The sequence below is a fragment of the Aquarana catesbeiana genome, linkage group LG01, assembly GCF_042186555.1.
Source record: "Aquarana catesbeiana isolate 2022-GZ linkage group LG01, ASM4218655v1, whole genome shotgun sequence".
In the NCBI taxonomy this organism is placed as follows: domain Eukaryota; kingdom Metazoa; phylum Chordata; class Amphibia; order Anura; family Ranidae; genus Aquarana; species Aquarana catesbeiana.
Genome location: NC_133324.1, coordinates 988,343,928 through 988,360,704, shown reverse-complemented (window position 1 = coordinate 988,360,704; position 16,777 = coordinate 988,343,928).

Here is a 16,777-nt window from a genome sequence, read left to right as displayed (position 1 = left end):
CCCCGATCCCCCCCCAATCACCCCCCCCCCCTGTCACAAACTGACAGCAAGCAGGTTTTTTTGTTTTGTTTTGTTTTTTTCCTGATTACTGCATAGTGTCAGTTTGTGACAGTTAGCAGTGGTAGGACAGTTAGTATTAGCCCCCTGTAGGTCTAGGGTACCCCCCTAACCCCCCCTAATAAAGTTTTAACCCCTTGATCACCCCCTGTCACCAGTGTCGCTAAGCGATCATTTTTCTGATCGCTGTATTAGTGTCGCTGGTAAAGCTAGTTAGGAACGTAAATATTTAGGTTTGCCGTCAGCGTTTTATAGTGTCAGGGACCCCCATATACTACCTAATAATGTTTTAACCCCTTGATTGCCCCCTAGTTAACCCTTTCACCACTGATCACCGTATAACTGTTACGGGTGACGCTGGTTAGTTCGTTTATTTTTTTTAGTGTCAGGGCACCCGCCGTTTATTACCGAATAAAGGTTTAGCCCCCTGATCGCCCGGCGGTGATATGCGTCGCCCCAGGCAGCGTCAGATTAGCACCAGTACCGCGAACACCTACGCACGCACCGTACACCTCCCTTAGTGGTATAGTATCTGAACACATCAATATCTGATCCGATCAGATCTATACTAGCGTCCCCAGCAGTTTAGGGTTCCCAAAAACGCAGTGTTAGCGGGATCAGCCCAGATACCTGCTAGCACCTGCGTTTTGCCCCTCCGCCCAGCCCACCCAAGTGCAGTATCGATCGATCACTGTCACTTACAAAACACTAAACGCATAACTGCAGCGTTCGCAGAGTCAGGCCTGATCCCTGCGATCGCTAACAGTTTTTTTGGTAGCATTTTGGTGAACTGGCAAGCACCAGCCCCAAGCAGCGTCAGATTAGCGCCAGTACCACTAACACCCACGCACACAGCATACGCCTCCCTTAGTGGTATAGTATCTGAACTGATCAATATCTGATCCGATCAGATCTATACTAGCGTCCCCAGCAGTTTAGGGTTCCCAAAAACGCAGTGTTAGAGGGATCAGCCCAGATACCTGCTAGCACCTGCGTTTTGCCCCTCCGCCCGGCCCAGCCCAGCCCACCCAAGTGCAGTATCGATCGATCACTGTCACTTTTTTTTGTAGCGTTTTGGTGAACTGGCAAGCGCCAGCGGCCTAGTACACCCCAGTCGTAGTCATACCAGCACTGCAGTAACACTTGGTGACGTGGCGAGTCCCATAAGTGCAGTTCAAGCTGGTGAGGTGGCAAGCACAAGTAGTGTCCCGCTGCCACCAAGAAGACAAACACAGGCCCGTCGTGCCCATAGTGCCCTTCCTGCTGCATTCGCCAATCCTAATTGGGAACCCACCACTTCTGCAGCGCCCGTACTTCCCCCATTCACATCCCCAACCAAATGCAGTCGGCTGCATGAGAGGCATTTTCTTTATGTCCTCCCAAGTACCCCTACCCAACGAACCCCCCCAAAAAAGATGTGTCTGCAGCAAGCGCGGATATAGGCGTGACACCCGCTATTATTGTCCCTCCTGTTCTGACAATCCTGGTCTTTGCATTGGTGAATGTTTTGAACGCTACCATTCACTAGTTGAGTATTAGCATAGGGTACAGCACTGCACAGACTAGGACACACTTTCACAGGGTCTCCCAAGATGCCATCGCATTCTGAGAGACCCGAACCTGGAACCGGTTACAGTTATAAAAATTACAGTTACAAAAAAAAGTGTAAAAAAAAAAAAAAAACACAAACAAAAATAAAAAAAAATAGTTGTCGTTTTATTGTTCTCTCTCTCTCTATTCTCTCTCTGGTGTTCTGCTCTTTTTTACTGTATTCTATTCTGCAATGTTTTATTGTTATTATGTTTTATCATGTTTGCTTTTCAGGTATGCAATTTTTTATACTTTACCGTTTACTGTGCTTTATTGTTAACCATTTTTTTGTCTTCAGGTACGCCATTCACGACTTTGAGTGGTTATACCAGAATGATGCCTGCAGGTTTAGGTATCATCTTGGTATCATTCTTTTCAGCCAGCGGTCGGCTTTCATGTAAAAGCAATCCTAGCGGCTAATTAGCCTCTAGACTGCTTTTACAAGCAGTGGGAGGGAATGCCCCCCCCCCCCACCGTCTTCCGTGTTTTTCTCTGGCTCTCCTGTCTCAACAGGGAACCTGAGAATGCAGCCGGTGATTCAGCCAGCTGACCATAGAGCTGATCAGAGACCAGAGTGGCTCCAAACATCTCTATGGCCTAAGAAACCGGAAGCTACGAGCATTTTAGGACTTAGATTTCGCCGGATGTAAACAGCGCCATTGGGAAATTGGGAAAGCATTTTATCACACCGATCTTGGTGTGGTCAGATGCTTTGAGGGCAGAGGAGAAATCTAGGGTCTAATAGACCCCAATTTTTTCAAAAAAGAGTACCTGTCACTACCTATTGCTATCATAGGGGATATTTACATTCCCTGAGATAACAATAAAAATGATTTAAAAAAAAATATGAAAGGAACAGTTTAAAAATAAGATAAAAAAGCAAAAAAATAATAAAGAAAAAAAAAAAAAAAAAAAAAGCACCCCTGTCCCCCCTGCTCTCGCGCTAAGGCGAACGCAAGCGTCGGTCTGGCGTCAAATGTAAACAGCAATTGCACCATGCATGTGAGGTATCACCGCGAAGGTCAGATCGAGGGCAGTAATTTTAGCAGTAGACCTCCTCTGTAAATCTAAAGTGGTAACCTGTAAAGGCTCTTAAAGGCTTTTAAAAATGTATTAATTTTGTTGCCACTGCACGTTTGTGCGCAATTGTAAAGCATGTCATGTTTGGTATCCATGTACTCGGCCTAAGATCATCTGTTTTATTTCATCAAACATTTGGGCAATATAGTGTGTTTTAGTGCATTAAAATTTAAAAAAGTGTGTTTTTTCCACAAAAAATGCGTTTGAAAAATCGCTGCGCAATTACTGTGTGAAAAAAAAAAATGAAACACCCACCATTTTAATCTGTAGGGCATTTGCTTTAAAATAATATATAATGTTTGGGGGTTCAAAGTAATTTTCTTGCAAAAAAAAATAATTTTTTCATGTAATCAAAAAGTGTCAGAAAGGGCTTTGTCCTCAAGTGGTTAGAAGAGTGGGTGATGTGTGACATAAGCTTCTAAATGTTGTGCATAAAATGCCAGGACAGTTCAACCCCCCCCAAATGACCCCATTTTGGAAAGTAGACACCCCAAGCTATTTGCTGAGAGGCATGTCGAGTCCATGGAATATTTTATATTGTGACACAAGTTGCGGGAAAGAGACAAATTTTTTTTTTTTTTTTTTTTTTTTTGCACAAAGTTGTCACTAAATGTTATATTGCTCAAACACGCCATGGGGATTTGTGAAATTACACCCCAAAATAAATTCTGTTGCTTCTCCTGAGTACGGGGATACCACATGTGTGGGACTTTTTGGGAGCCTAGCCGCGTACGGGACCCCGAAAACCAAGAATCGCCTTCAGGCTTTCTAAGGCCGTAAATTTTTGATTTCACTCTTCACTGCCTATCACAGTTTCGGAGGCCATGGAAAGCCCAGGTGGCACAAAACCCCCCCAAATGACCCCATTTTGGAAAGTAGACACCCCAAGCTATTTGCTGAGAGGTATAGTGAGTATTTTGCAGACCTCACTTTTTGTCACAAGGTTTTGAAAATTGAAAAAAGAAAAAAAAAAAAAATTTTTTCTGGTCTTTCTTCATTTTCGAAAACAAATGAGAGCTGCAAAATACTCACCATGCCTCTCAGCAAATAGCTTGGGGTGTCTACTTTCCAAAATGGGGTCATTTGGGGGGGGGTTGTGCCATCTTGGCATTTTATGGCCTTCAAAACTGTGATAGGTAGTGAGGAGTGAAATCAAAAATGTACGCCCTTAGAAATCCTGAAGGCGGTGATTGGTTTTCGGGGCCCCGTACGCGGCTAGGCTCCCAAAAAGTGCCACACATGTGGTATCCCCGTACTCAGGAGAAGCAGCTGAATGTATTTTGGGGTGCAATTCCACATATGCCCATGGCCTATGTGAGCAATATATCATTTAGTGACAACTTTTTGTAAATTTTTTTTTTTTTTTTTTGTCATTATTCAATCACTTGGGACAAAAAAAATAAATATTCAATGGGTTCAACATGCCTCTCAGCAATTTCCTTGGGGTGTCTACTTTCCAAAATGGGGTCATTTGGGGGGGGTTTGTACTGCCCTGCCATTTTAGCACCTCAAGAAATGACATAGGCAGTCATAAACTAAAAGCTGTGTAAATTCCAGAAAATGTACCCTAGTTTGTAGACGCTATAACTTTTGCGCAAACCAATAAATATACGCTTATTGACATTTTTTTTACCAAAGACATGTGGCCGAATACATTTTGGCCTAAATGTATGACTAAAATTTAGTTTATTGGATTTTTTTTATAACAAAAAGTAGAAAATATCATTTTTTTTCAAAATTTTCAGTCTTTTTCCGTTTATAGCGCAAAAAATAAAAACGGCAGAGGTGATCAAATACCATAAAAAAAAGCTCTATTTGTGGGAAGAAAAGGACGCAAATTTCGTTTGGGTAGAGCATTGCATGACCGCGCAATTAGCAGTTAAAGCGACGCAGTGCCGAATTGTAAAAAGTGCTCTGGTCAGGAAGGGGGTAAATCCTTCCGGGGCTGAAGTGGTTAAATGTGTTTTTTCCTTCCAAATGTCATTTGGAAGGAAAAAACAGGAAACATGCGCCCCTTTACAGGCATACTATAGACACCCCCCAGGTACGAAATTTAAAGGGATATTACACTTTTATTGTTTGACTTTAAGCATTATTAAAATCACTGCTCCTGAAAAAACGGCCGTTTTTAAAACTTTTTTTTGCATTGATCCATGTCCCCTGGGGTAGGACCCGGGTCCTCAAACACTTTTTATGACATTAACTTGCATATAAGCCTTTAAAATTAGCACTTTTGATTTCTCCCATAGACTTTTAAAGGGTGTTCCGCGGCATTCGAATTTGCCGCGAACACCCCAAATTGTTCGCTGTTCGGCTCGAACTCGAAGCTCATCCCTACTCTATTCTATGCCAGGCAGTACCAGATCTCTATTCTATGCCAGGCAGTACCAGATCTCTATTCTATGCCAGGCAGTACCAGATCTCTATTCTATGACAGGCAGTACCAGATCTCTATTCTATGCCAGGCAGTACCAGATCTCTATTCTATGCCAGGCAGTACCAGATCCCTATTCTATGTCAGGCAGTACCAGATCTCTATTCTATGCCAGGCAGTACCAGATCTCTATTCTTTGCCAGGCAGTACCAGATCCCTATTCTATGCCAGGCAGTACCAGATCTCTATTCTATGCCAGGCAGTACCAGATCTCTATTCTATGCCAGGCAGTACCAGATCTCTATTCTATGCCAGGCAGTACCAGATCTCTATTCTATGCCAGGCAGTACCAGATCTCTATTCTATGCCAGGCAGAACCAGATCTCTATTCTATGTCAGGCAGTACCAGAGGCCTATTCTATGCCAGGCAGAACCAGATCCCTATTCTATGCCAGGCAGTACCAGATCTCTATTCTATGCCAGGCAGTACCAGATCTCTATTCTATGTCAGGCAGTACCAGATCTCTATTCTATACCAGGCAGTACCAGATCCCTATTCTATGTCAGGCAGTACCAGATCTCTATTCTATGTCAGGCAGTACCAGAGCCCTATTCTATGCCAGGCAGTACCAGATCTCTATTCTATGTCAGGCAGTACCAGATCTCTATTCTATGCCAGGCAGTACCAGATCTCTATTCTATGTCAGGCAGTACCAGAGCCCTATTCTATGCCAGGCAGTACCAGATCTCTATTCTATGTCAGGCAGTACCAGATCTCTATTCTATGTCAGGCAGTACCAGAGCCCTATTCTATGCCAGGCAGTACCAGATCTCTATTCTATGTCAGGCAGTACCAGATCTCTATTCTATGCCAGGCAGTACCAGATCTCTATTCTATGTCAGGCAGTACCAGAGCCCTATTCTATGCCAGGCAGTACCAGATCTCTATTCTATGTCAGGCAGTACCAGATCTCTATTCTATGCCAGGCAGTGCCAGATCCCTATTCTATGCCAGGCAGTACCAGAGCCCTATTCTATGCCAGGCAGTACCAGATCTCTATTCTATGCCAGGCAGTACCAGATCTCTATTCTATGCCAGGCAGTACCAGATCTCTATTCTATGCCAGGCAGTACCAGATCTCTATTCTATGCCAGGCAGAACCAGATCTCTATTCTATGTCAGGCAGTACCAGAGGCCTATTCTATGCCAGGCAGAACCAGATCCCTATTCTATGCCAGGCAGTACCAGATCTCTATTCTATGCCAGGCAGTACCAGATCTCTATTCTATGTCAGGCAGTACCAGATCTCTATTCTATGTCAGGCAGTACCAGAGCCCTATTCTATGCCAGGCAGTACCAGATCTCTATTCTATGTCAGGCAGTACCAGATCTCTATTCTATGCCAGGCAGTACCAGATCTCTATTCTATGCCAGGCAGTACCAGATCTCTATTCTATGTCAGGCAGTACCAGATCTCTATTCTATGTCAGGCAGTACCAGAGCCCTATTCTATGCCAGGCAGTACCAGATCTCTATTCTATGTCAGGCAGTACCAGATCTCTATTCTATGCCAGGCAGTACCAAAGCCCTATTCTATGCCAGGCAGTACCAGATCTCTATTCTATGCCAGGCAGAACCAGATCCCTATTCTTTGCCAGGCAGTACCAGATTCCTATTCTATGCCAGGCAGTACCAGATCTCTATTCTATGCCAGGCGGTACCAGATCCCTATTCTATGCCAGGCAGTACCAGATCCCTATTCTTTGCCAGGCAGTACCAGATCTCTATTCTATGCCAGGCAGTACCAAATCTCTATTCTATGCCAGGCAGAACCAGATCCATATTCTATGCCAGGCAGAACCAGATCTCTATTCTATGCCAGGCAGAACCAGATCTCTATTCTATGCCAGGCAGTACCAGATCTCTATTCTATGACAGGCAGTACCAGATCTCTATTCTATGCCAGGCAGTACCAGATCTCTATTCTATGCCAGGCAGTACCAGATCTCTATTCTATGTCAGGCAGTACCAGATCTCTATTCTATGCCAGGCAGAACCAGATCTCTATTCTATGCCAGGCAGTACCAGATCTCTATTCTATGTCAGGCAGTACCAGATCTCTATTCTATGTCAGGCAGTACCAGAGGCCTATTCTATGCCAGGCAGAACCAGATCTCTATTCTATGTCAGGCAGTACCAGATCTCTATTCTATGCCAGGCAGAACCAGATCTCTATTCTATGCCAGGCAGAACCAGATCTCTATTCTATGCCAGGCAGTACCAGATCTCTATTCTATGTCAGGCAGTACCAGATCTCTATTCTATGTCAGGCAGTACCAGATCTCTATTCTATGCCAGGCAGAACCAGATCTCTATTCTATGCCAGGCAGAACCAGATCTCTATTCTATGCCAGGCAGAACCAGATCCCTATTCTATGCCAGGCTGTACCAGATCTCTATTCTATGCCAGGCAGTACCAGATCTCTATTCTATGTCAGGCAGTACCAGATCTCTATTCTATGTCAGGCAGTACCAGATCTCTATTCTATGCCAGGCAGTACCAGATCCCTATTCTATGCCAGGCAGTACCAGAGCCCTATTCTATGCCAGGCAGTACCTGATCTATATTCTATGCCAGGCAGAACCAGATCCCTATTCTTTGCCAGGCAGTACCAGATTCCTATTCTATGCCAGGCAATACCAGATCCATATTCTATGCCAGGCAGAACCAGATCTCTATTCTATGCCAGGCAGAACCAGATCTCTATTCTATGCCAGGCAGTACCAGATCTCTATTCTATGACAGGCAGTACCAGATCTCTATTCTATGCCAGGCAGTACCAGATCTCTATTCTATGCCAGGCAGAACCAGATCTCTATTCTATGTCAGGCAGTACCAGATCTCTATTCTATGCCAGGCAGTACCAGATCTCTATTCTTTGCCAGGCAGTACCAGATCCCTATTCTATGCCAGGCAGTACCAGATCTCTATTCTATGCCAGGCAGTACCAGATCTCTATTCTATGTCAGGCAGTACCAGATCTCTATTCTATGTCAGGCAGTACCAGATCTCTATTCTATGCCAGGCAGAACCAGATCTCTATTCTATGCCAGGCAGAACCAGATCTCTATTCTATGCCAGGCAGTACCAGATCTCTATTCTATGTCAGGCAGTACCAGATCTCTATTCTATGCCAGGCAGTACCAGATCCCTATTCTATGCCAGGCAGTACCAGAGCCCTATTCTATGCCAGGCAGTACCAGATCTCTATTCTATGCCAGGCAGAACCAGATCTCTATTCTTTGCCAGGCAGTACCAGATTCCTATTCTATGCCAGGCAGTACCAGATCCCTATTCTATGCCAGGCAGTACCAGATCCCTATTCTTTGGCAGGCAGTACCAGATCCCTATTCTATGCCAGGCAGTAACAGATCCCTATTCTATGCCAGGCAGTACCAGATCCCTATTCTATACCAGGCAGTACCAGATCCCTATTCTATGCCAGGCAGTACCAGATCCCTATTCTATGCCAGGCAGTACCAGATCTCTATTCTATGTCAGGCAGTACCAAATCTCTATTCTATGCCAGGCAGTACCAGATCCCTATTCTATGCCAGGCAGTACCAGATCCCTATTCTTTGGCAGGCAGTACCAGATCCCTATTCTATGCCAGGCAGTAACAGATCCCTATTCTATGCCAGGCAGTACCAGATCCCTATTCTATACCAGGCAGTACCAGATCCCTATTCTATGCCAGGCAGTACCAGATCCCTATTCTATGCCAGGCAGTACCAGATCCCTATTCTATACCAGGCAGTACCAGATCCCTATTCTATGCCAGGCAGTACCAGATCCCTATTCTATACCAGGCAGTACCAGATCCATATTCTATACCAGGCAGTACCAGATCCCTATTCTATGTCAGGCAGTACCAGATCATTATTCTATGCCAGGCAGTACCAGATCCCTATTCTCTGATGAAAATAAATAAAAAATAAAAGTCACATGCCAATGAATGACAAAGAAAATAAAAAACAGAAAAGATAATCCTGAAACCTTCCATCCTCCTCTATGTCAGATGTTGGCCTCACAGATTGAGGATCTCCACATACCCCTCTCTGAGCCTCCACCAGTGACAGTGCAATGCTGCCCTCCGCTGTCCATCTCTGGTATTGCATTTTCTCATTGCTCTGATCAGAATTTCTCAAATTATAACACAGAGGAAAACTTCAATTGTTTTTGGGGTCTCAGGGATCCCCTGACATTAATCTACAGCCCATGGTACATGACGGGGAACAGTAAATTGTCAATAAATAACATAAGAGGTAATATGGAGTACTGAGCATAGATCATGCCGAGGACGGCTCCATACAGGAAAGTTCTACTCACCAATAATAATGAAATGAAACAAATAATAAGAATTATGTCAGAAAAGGAAAGCAGACGGCTTCCCTCGCAGTGGTGGGCACTAGAGAAATATGCACTTACACTGAGAGTCGGGGGCCAATGTACAATATTATTATATAGTCATTTTTTTGCTAAATAAATAAAAATAAAAATTCTTTGTTTCTGTTATAAAATTTTGCAAATAAATAATCTTTTTTTCATAAATTTCAGCCAAAATGTATTCCGCTCCATTTCTTTGGTGAAAATCCCCCAAATCAGTGTCTATTATTTGGTCTGTAGGAAAGTTCTAGATTCCACACTCTATGGGATATAAATCTGACAGTGCAGGGCTGACACCATAGTAACATTGCACTACTCTGGGGAAGTGATCGGGTTTTTTTTTTTTTACACATTATGTTGGCATAGAGCAGGGTTAGTGAATTCAATTTCAAGGAGGTCCGGTCACTAAAAACAATTCCGGGCCGAGGTCCGAATCATAAGTGTGTGCCATGAAAGATTGTAGGCGTCTTCTTTCCGCGCTCTCTGATGCTTTTCTCACCATTCCCTCCACACACTCTGATAATACTCTGTAAATGTCCCCAATAGTGTCCCCCCCCTTACATCAGGTGCCCCTACCAGAGTAATTCATTACATTGGGTGCCCCCATCAGACTACCCCATAAATCAGTTGCCACTGTCAGAGTGCCCCCTTATATCAGGTGTCCCCATCAAAGGGTCCCTTACATCAGGTATGCCCCTCAGAGTACCCCCTTATATCAGGTGTCCCCATCAAAGGGTCCCTAACATCAGGTGTGCCTCTCAGAGTACCCCCTTATATCAGGTGTCCCCATCAAGGGTCCCTTACATCAGGTATGCCCCTCAGAGTACCCCCTTATATCAGGTGTCCCCATCAAAGGGTCCCTAACATCAGGTGTGCCCCTCAGAGTACCCCCTTATATCAGGTGTCCCCATCAAAGGGTCCCTTACATCAGGTATGCCCTTCAGAGTGCCCCCTTATATCAGGTGTCCCCATCAAGGGTCCCTTACATCAGGTATGCCCTTCAGAGTGCCCCCTTATATCAGGTGTCCCCATCAAAGGGTCCCTTACATCAGGTATGCCCCTCAGAGTACCCCCTTATATCAGGTGTCCCCATCAAGGGTCCCTTACATCAGGTATGCCCTCAGAGTACCCTCTTATATCAGGTGTGCCCATCAAGAGTCCCTTACATCAGGTATGCCCCTCAGAGTACCCCCTTATATCAGGTGTCCCCATCAAAGGGTCCCTTACATCAGGTATGCCCTCAGAGTACCCCCTTATATCAGGTGTGCCCATCAAGGGTCCCTTACATCAGGTATGCCCTCAGAGTGCCCCCTTATATCAGGTGTGCCCATCAAGGGTCCCTTACATCAGGTATGCCCCTCAGAGTACCCCCTTATATCAGGTGTCCCCATCAAGGGTCCCTTACATCAGGCGTGCTCCTCAGAGTACCCCCTTATATCAGGTGTCCCCATCAAAGGGTCCCTAACATCAGGTGTGCCCCTCAGAGTACCCCCTTATATCAGGTGTCCCCATCAAAGGGTCCCTTACATCAGGTATGCCCTTCAGAGTGCCCCCTTATATCAGGTGTCCCCATCAAAGGGTCCCTTACATCAGGTATGCCCTCAGAGTACCCCTTTATATCAGGTGTGCCCATCAAAGGGTCCCTTACATCAGGTATGCCCCTCAGAGTACCCCCTTATATCAGGTGTGCCCATCAAGGGTCCCTTACATCAGGTATGCCCCTCAGAGTACCCCCTTATATCAGGTGTCCCCATCAAGGGTCCCTTACATTAGGCGTGCCCCTCAGAGTACCCTCTTATATCAGGTGTCCCCATTAAAGGGTCCCTAACATCAGGTGTGCCCCTCAGAGTACCCCCTTATATCAGGTGTGCCCATCAAGGGTCCCTTACATCAGGTATGCCCCTCAGAGTACCCCCTTATATCAGGTGTCCCCATCAAGGGTCCCTTACATCAGGCGTACCCCTCAGAGTACCCTCTTATATCAGGTGTCCCCATTAAAGGGTCCCTAACATCAGGTATGCCCTTCAGAGTGCCCCCTTATATCAGGTGTCCCCATCAAAGGGTCCCTAACATCAGGTGTGCCCCTCAGAGTACCCCCTTATATCAGGTGTCCCCATCAAAGGGTTCCTAACATCAGGTATTCTCCTCAGAGTGCCCCCTTATATCAGGTGTCCCCATCAAAGGGTCCCTTACATCAGGTATGCCCCTCAGAGTGCCCCCTTATATCAGGTGTCCCCCAACAAGGGTCCCTTACATCAGGTATTCTCCTCAGAGTGCCCCCTTATATCAGGTGTCCCCATCAAAGGGTCCCTTACATCAGGTATGCCCCTCAGAGTACCCCCTTATATCAGGTGTGGCCATCAAGGGTCCCTTACATCAGGTATGCCCCTCAGAGTACCCCCTTATATCAGGTGTCCCCATCAAGGGTCCCTTACATCAGGCGTGCCCCTCAGAGTACCCTCTTATATCAGGTGTCCCCATCAAAAGGTCCCTAACATCAGGTGTGCCCCTCAGAGTACCCCCTTATATCAGGTGTCCCCATCAAAGGGTTCCTAACATCAGGTATTCTCCTCAGAGTGCCCCCTTATATCAGGTGTCCCCATCAAAGGGTCCCTTACATCAGGTATGCCCCTCAGAGTGCCCCCTTATATCAGGTGTCCCCCAACAAGGGTCCCTTACATCAGGTATTCTCCTCAGAGTGCCCCCTTATATCAGGTGTCCCCATCAAAGGGTCCCTTACATCAGGTATGCCCCTCAGAGTACCCCCTTATATCAGGTGTCCCCCAACAATGGTCCCTTACATCAGGTATTCTCCTCAGAGTGCCCCCTTATATCAGGTGTCCCCATCAAAGGGTCCCTTACATCAGGTATGCCCCTCAGAGTACCCCCTTATATCAGGTGTCCCCATCAAAGGGTCCCTTACATCAGGTATGCCCCTCAGAGTACCCCCTTATATCAGGTGTCCCCATCAAAGGGTCCCTTACATCAGGTATGCCCCTCAGAGTGCCCCCTTATATCAGGTGTCCCCATCAAATTGTCCCTTACATCAGGTATTCTCCTCAGAGTTTATTCATCAGAAGGCCCCCTTACATCTGGTGTCTCCCATCATTGTGCCCCCTAACATAAGTACCATCATCAGAGTGCCCCTTTACAGTAGGTGTGCCCATCAGAGTGCCCCCTTACATCAGGTTTCCGCATCACAGTGACACCTTATATCAGGTGTCTCCATCAGTGTGCCCTCTTAACCTAAAATGTGCTCATCACCTTGCCCCTTATTTTATGTTAAGGGGCACTCTGATGGGCACATTTTATGTTAAGGGGCGTGCTGATGGGCACATTTTGTTGTGCCCATCAGCCCTTGTTAAAGGGGGCTCCTAGATTCCGATAAGCCCCCCGCCAGCAGACCCCGACAACCACAGCCCAGGGTTGCTGGGAAGAGACCCTTGTCCTCATCAACATGGGGACAAGCTGTTTTGGGGTTGCATTGGGGCTGCATTTGACATTAGAGTGCAAAGTCCCTGGAAACGCGTTATGCCCATTCTGTCTCCCGACATCCACCAGCCTCGTGTACAGCCTAGAACACCGCCGCTAATATCCATCCTTTGAGCTGGCTCCCTGTCATCCTCATGTACAGCCTAGAACACCGCCGCTAATATCCATCCTTTGAGCTGGCTCCCTGTCATCCTCGTGTACAGCCTAGAACACCGCCGCTAATATCCATCCTTTGAGCTGGCTCCCTGTCTTCCTCGTGTACAGCCTAGAACACCACCGCTAATATCCATCCTTTGAGCTGGCTCCCTGTCATCCTCGTGTACAGCCTAGAACACCACCGCTAATATCCATCCTTTGAGCTGGCTCCCTGTCATCCTCGTGTACAGCCTAGAACACCACCGCTAATATCCATCCTTTGAGCTGGCTCCCTGTCATCCTCGTGTACAGCCTAGAACACCACCGCTAATATCCATCCGTTGAGTTGGCTGGCTCCCTGTCATCCTCGTGTACAGCCTAGAACACCACCGCTAATATCCATCCTTTGAGCTGGCTCCCTGTCATCCTCGTGTACAGCCTAGAACACCACCGCTAATATCCATCCGTTGAGTTGGCTGGCTCCCTGTCATCCTCGTGTACAGCCTAGAACACCACCGCTAATATCCATCCTTTGAGCTGGCTCCCTGTCATCCTCGTGTACAGCCTAGAACACCACCGCTAATATCCATCCTTTGAGTTGGCTGGCTCCCTGTCATTCTCGTGTACAGCCTAGAACACCACCGCTAATATCCATCCTTTGAGCTGGCTCCCTGTCATCCTCGTGTACAGCCTAGAACACCACCGCTAATATCCATCCGTTGAGTTGGCTGGCTCCCTGTCATTCTCGCTCTGTTTGCTCAGTGAAGACTACAGCCTCACACTGATCACAGCTGCTTGGTCTCAGGTGTTCCCTATCCATGCTGTTTCATGCTACCTTCAATGTAAGTCTGCTGTTTATTTTAATAAAGTGTTTTTTTATTTGATACTGACCTCAGCGCCCCGCTCTTCGTTTTCTTCCACAGGGAGATTGTCATAAACCGGTGTGACCAGAAATGTGTGGACTGCAATAGGGAAGACCAAAACGCATGTAAAGTAATAGTAGGGAGAAAACATTTTTGCGGAAGGGAGTTTAACAAGACACGTGGCCACTCATTAAAATGAGAAGAAAAGAGGTTTAACAACCTCAATACTGGGGGGCACTTTCCTCCCTTCCTGCCCAGGCCAATTTTCAGCTTTCAGCGCTGTCGCTGTTTAAATGACAATTGTGTGGTCATCCATCACTGTACCCAAACAGAATCTTTATCATTTTGTTCCCACAAATAGAGCCTTCTTTTGGTGGTATTTGATCACCTCTGGGGGGGGGGGTTTATTTTTTGTAAAAAAAGACCTAAAATTTTGAAAAAGAAAAAAGTTTCTTTTATTTCTGTTATAAAATTTTGTAAATAAGTACATTTTCTCCTTAACTGATGGGCACTGATAAGGCGGCACCAATTAGGTGGCATCAAAGAGGTGGCACTGACGAGTGGCACTGATATGCAGCACTGATGGGCATTGATAGGCGGCACTGATGGGTGGCACTGGTGGGCACTGAAAGGCTGCACTGATGGGTACTTATGTGTGGCACTGATAGGCGGCACTGCTGGGCACTGATAGGCGGCACTGCTGGGCACTGATAGATGGCATTGATAAGCATCACTGATTGCACTTGCACTGGCAGGCATTTGGGATGGGCACTGATAGGCAGCTGACTGGGCACTGATTGGCATTTCCCTGGTGGTCTAGGGTGGCATACCTGGTGGTCCAGGGTGGTGCCAATCCCTGGTGGTCCTGGCAGCATCCTGGTGATCCTGGGCGGGCATCCGAGGGGGGGGCTGTGCTGATAAACAATCAGCACAGACCCCCCGTCAAGAGAGAGAAGCCCTTGTCAGAGGCTCTTTACAGAGATTGGTGTAGCGGTATGTCAGAGTGACACACCGCTACACCGATTGCCGCACTGCATGCCCCCAGGGGCACGTAAGAGCGGTCGTTCTGCTGGGAGGATGTCATATGACACCAGCCCAGAACGAGAGTTGCGCGGTTGGTGCGAGGCGGTTAACCTTAAACTACGTAGAGGGTTCTTTACTGTAAGAGCGGCAAGGATGTGGAATTCCCTTCCACAAGTGGTGGTCTCAGTGGGGAGCATTGATAGCTTCAAGAAACTATTAGATAATCACCTGAATGACCGCAACATACAGGGATATAATGTAATACTGACATATAATCACACAACATACAGAGATATGTAATGTAATACTGACACATAATCACACACATAGGTTGGACTTGATGGACTTGTGTCTTTTTTCAACATCACCTACTATGTGACTATGTAACTATGTAATAACTATGTACAGGATTCAGGAATACAGGTCAGGGCTCAAGGAAAATATTAAGGCAAATGTGTGAGCATCTGTTGGGTATATATACACATAGGGTTGCCACCTTTTCTTCGAGACAAACCCAAACACTTTAGTGGCGGTATTTTTTTGGGGGGTATATGCTATAAGATTGTAAAAGACCTTGGACACTTTTAGTGGCCTGAAAGAGAATAGTAATGTTGCACGTAGCTCGTCACAGAAAACAGTGAGCATGGCTGAATTGTGAGTGTTCTGCATGGAATGCAGGGGTCAGATATGTCCTGGGGAGAGGGCTAGTGCTAGCAGGGGGGTGGGGAGAGTTAGATATGTGCTGGGGGGCAGTGGCGGCTGATGTACAAAATTTTTTGGGGGTGGCGCAAACAAACTGAAAAATTAAAAAAAAAAACATCAATTGCAGCTTCACTGTGCCCCTTCAAACATCATATGCAGCCTCTGTGCCCATCATATGCAGCCTCTGTGCCCATCATATGCAGACTGTGTCCATAATACAGCCTCTGTCCATTATACAGCCCTTGTGCCCATCATATGCAGCCCCTGTGCCCATCATACAGCCTCTGTGCCCATCATATGCAGCCTGTGACGGGAGGGCCCGTGGAACTCAGAATACATCTTATGTCTAAGTCACCCTGTGCCATCCTGGCGCAGGGTGAGTGAGAAAATATCTTGGACTACTTAAAATGGGACAGTAATATTTGTCCACAATATCTCCCAGGATGTATGTAGAGACTATTATTGGTTTGTTTGATTCTGAACTCAACCTGTTAATTGAATGATCTGATCACATTAGCCTCCATGACTGGCTAGGAGATGAACAGTCTACTCCTACTATAGTTGTTGATGACTAGGCTGAGGAGGGGGGAGATTGTTGTTTGTATTGTTAAATTGTAATTAGCTCCAGCTATTGTGTTTATACTACTGTGTGAAGCTCGGTGCCCACAAGTCTGTCATCTGGTCTGGGTACATTTTTTAGTTAATTAGCTCATGTTAATTATGTTAATTAGGTTACAGTTGTATTGTATCAACCAAACCAATAATAGTCTCTACATACATCCTGTCCCATTTTAAGTAGTCCAAGATATTTTCTCACTCACCCTGCGCCAGGATGGCACAGGGTGACTTAGACATAAGATGTATTCTGAGTTCCACAGGCCCTCCCGTCACACAGCCTGTGCCCATATGTGCTGGGTGGGGGGGCACTTTGTGAAAGAAGAGGGCCAGTGCAAGGAGGAGGGGTAGGGGGGTAGGATATGTGCTGGGGGGTGCTTTGGGAAGGAAGAGAGATA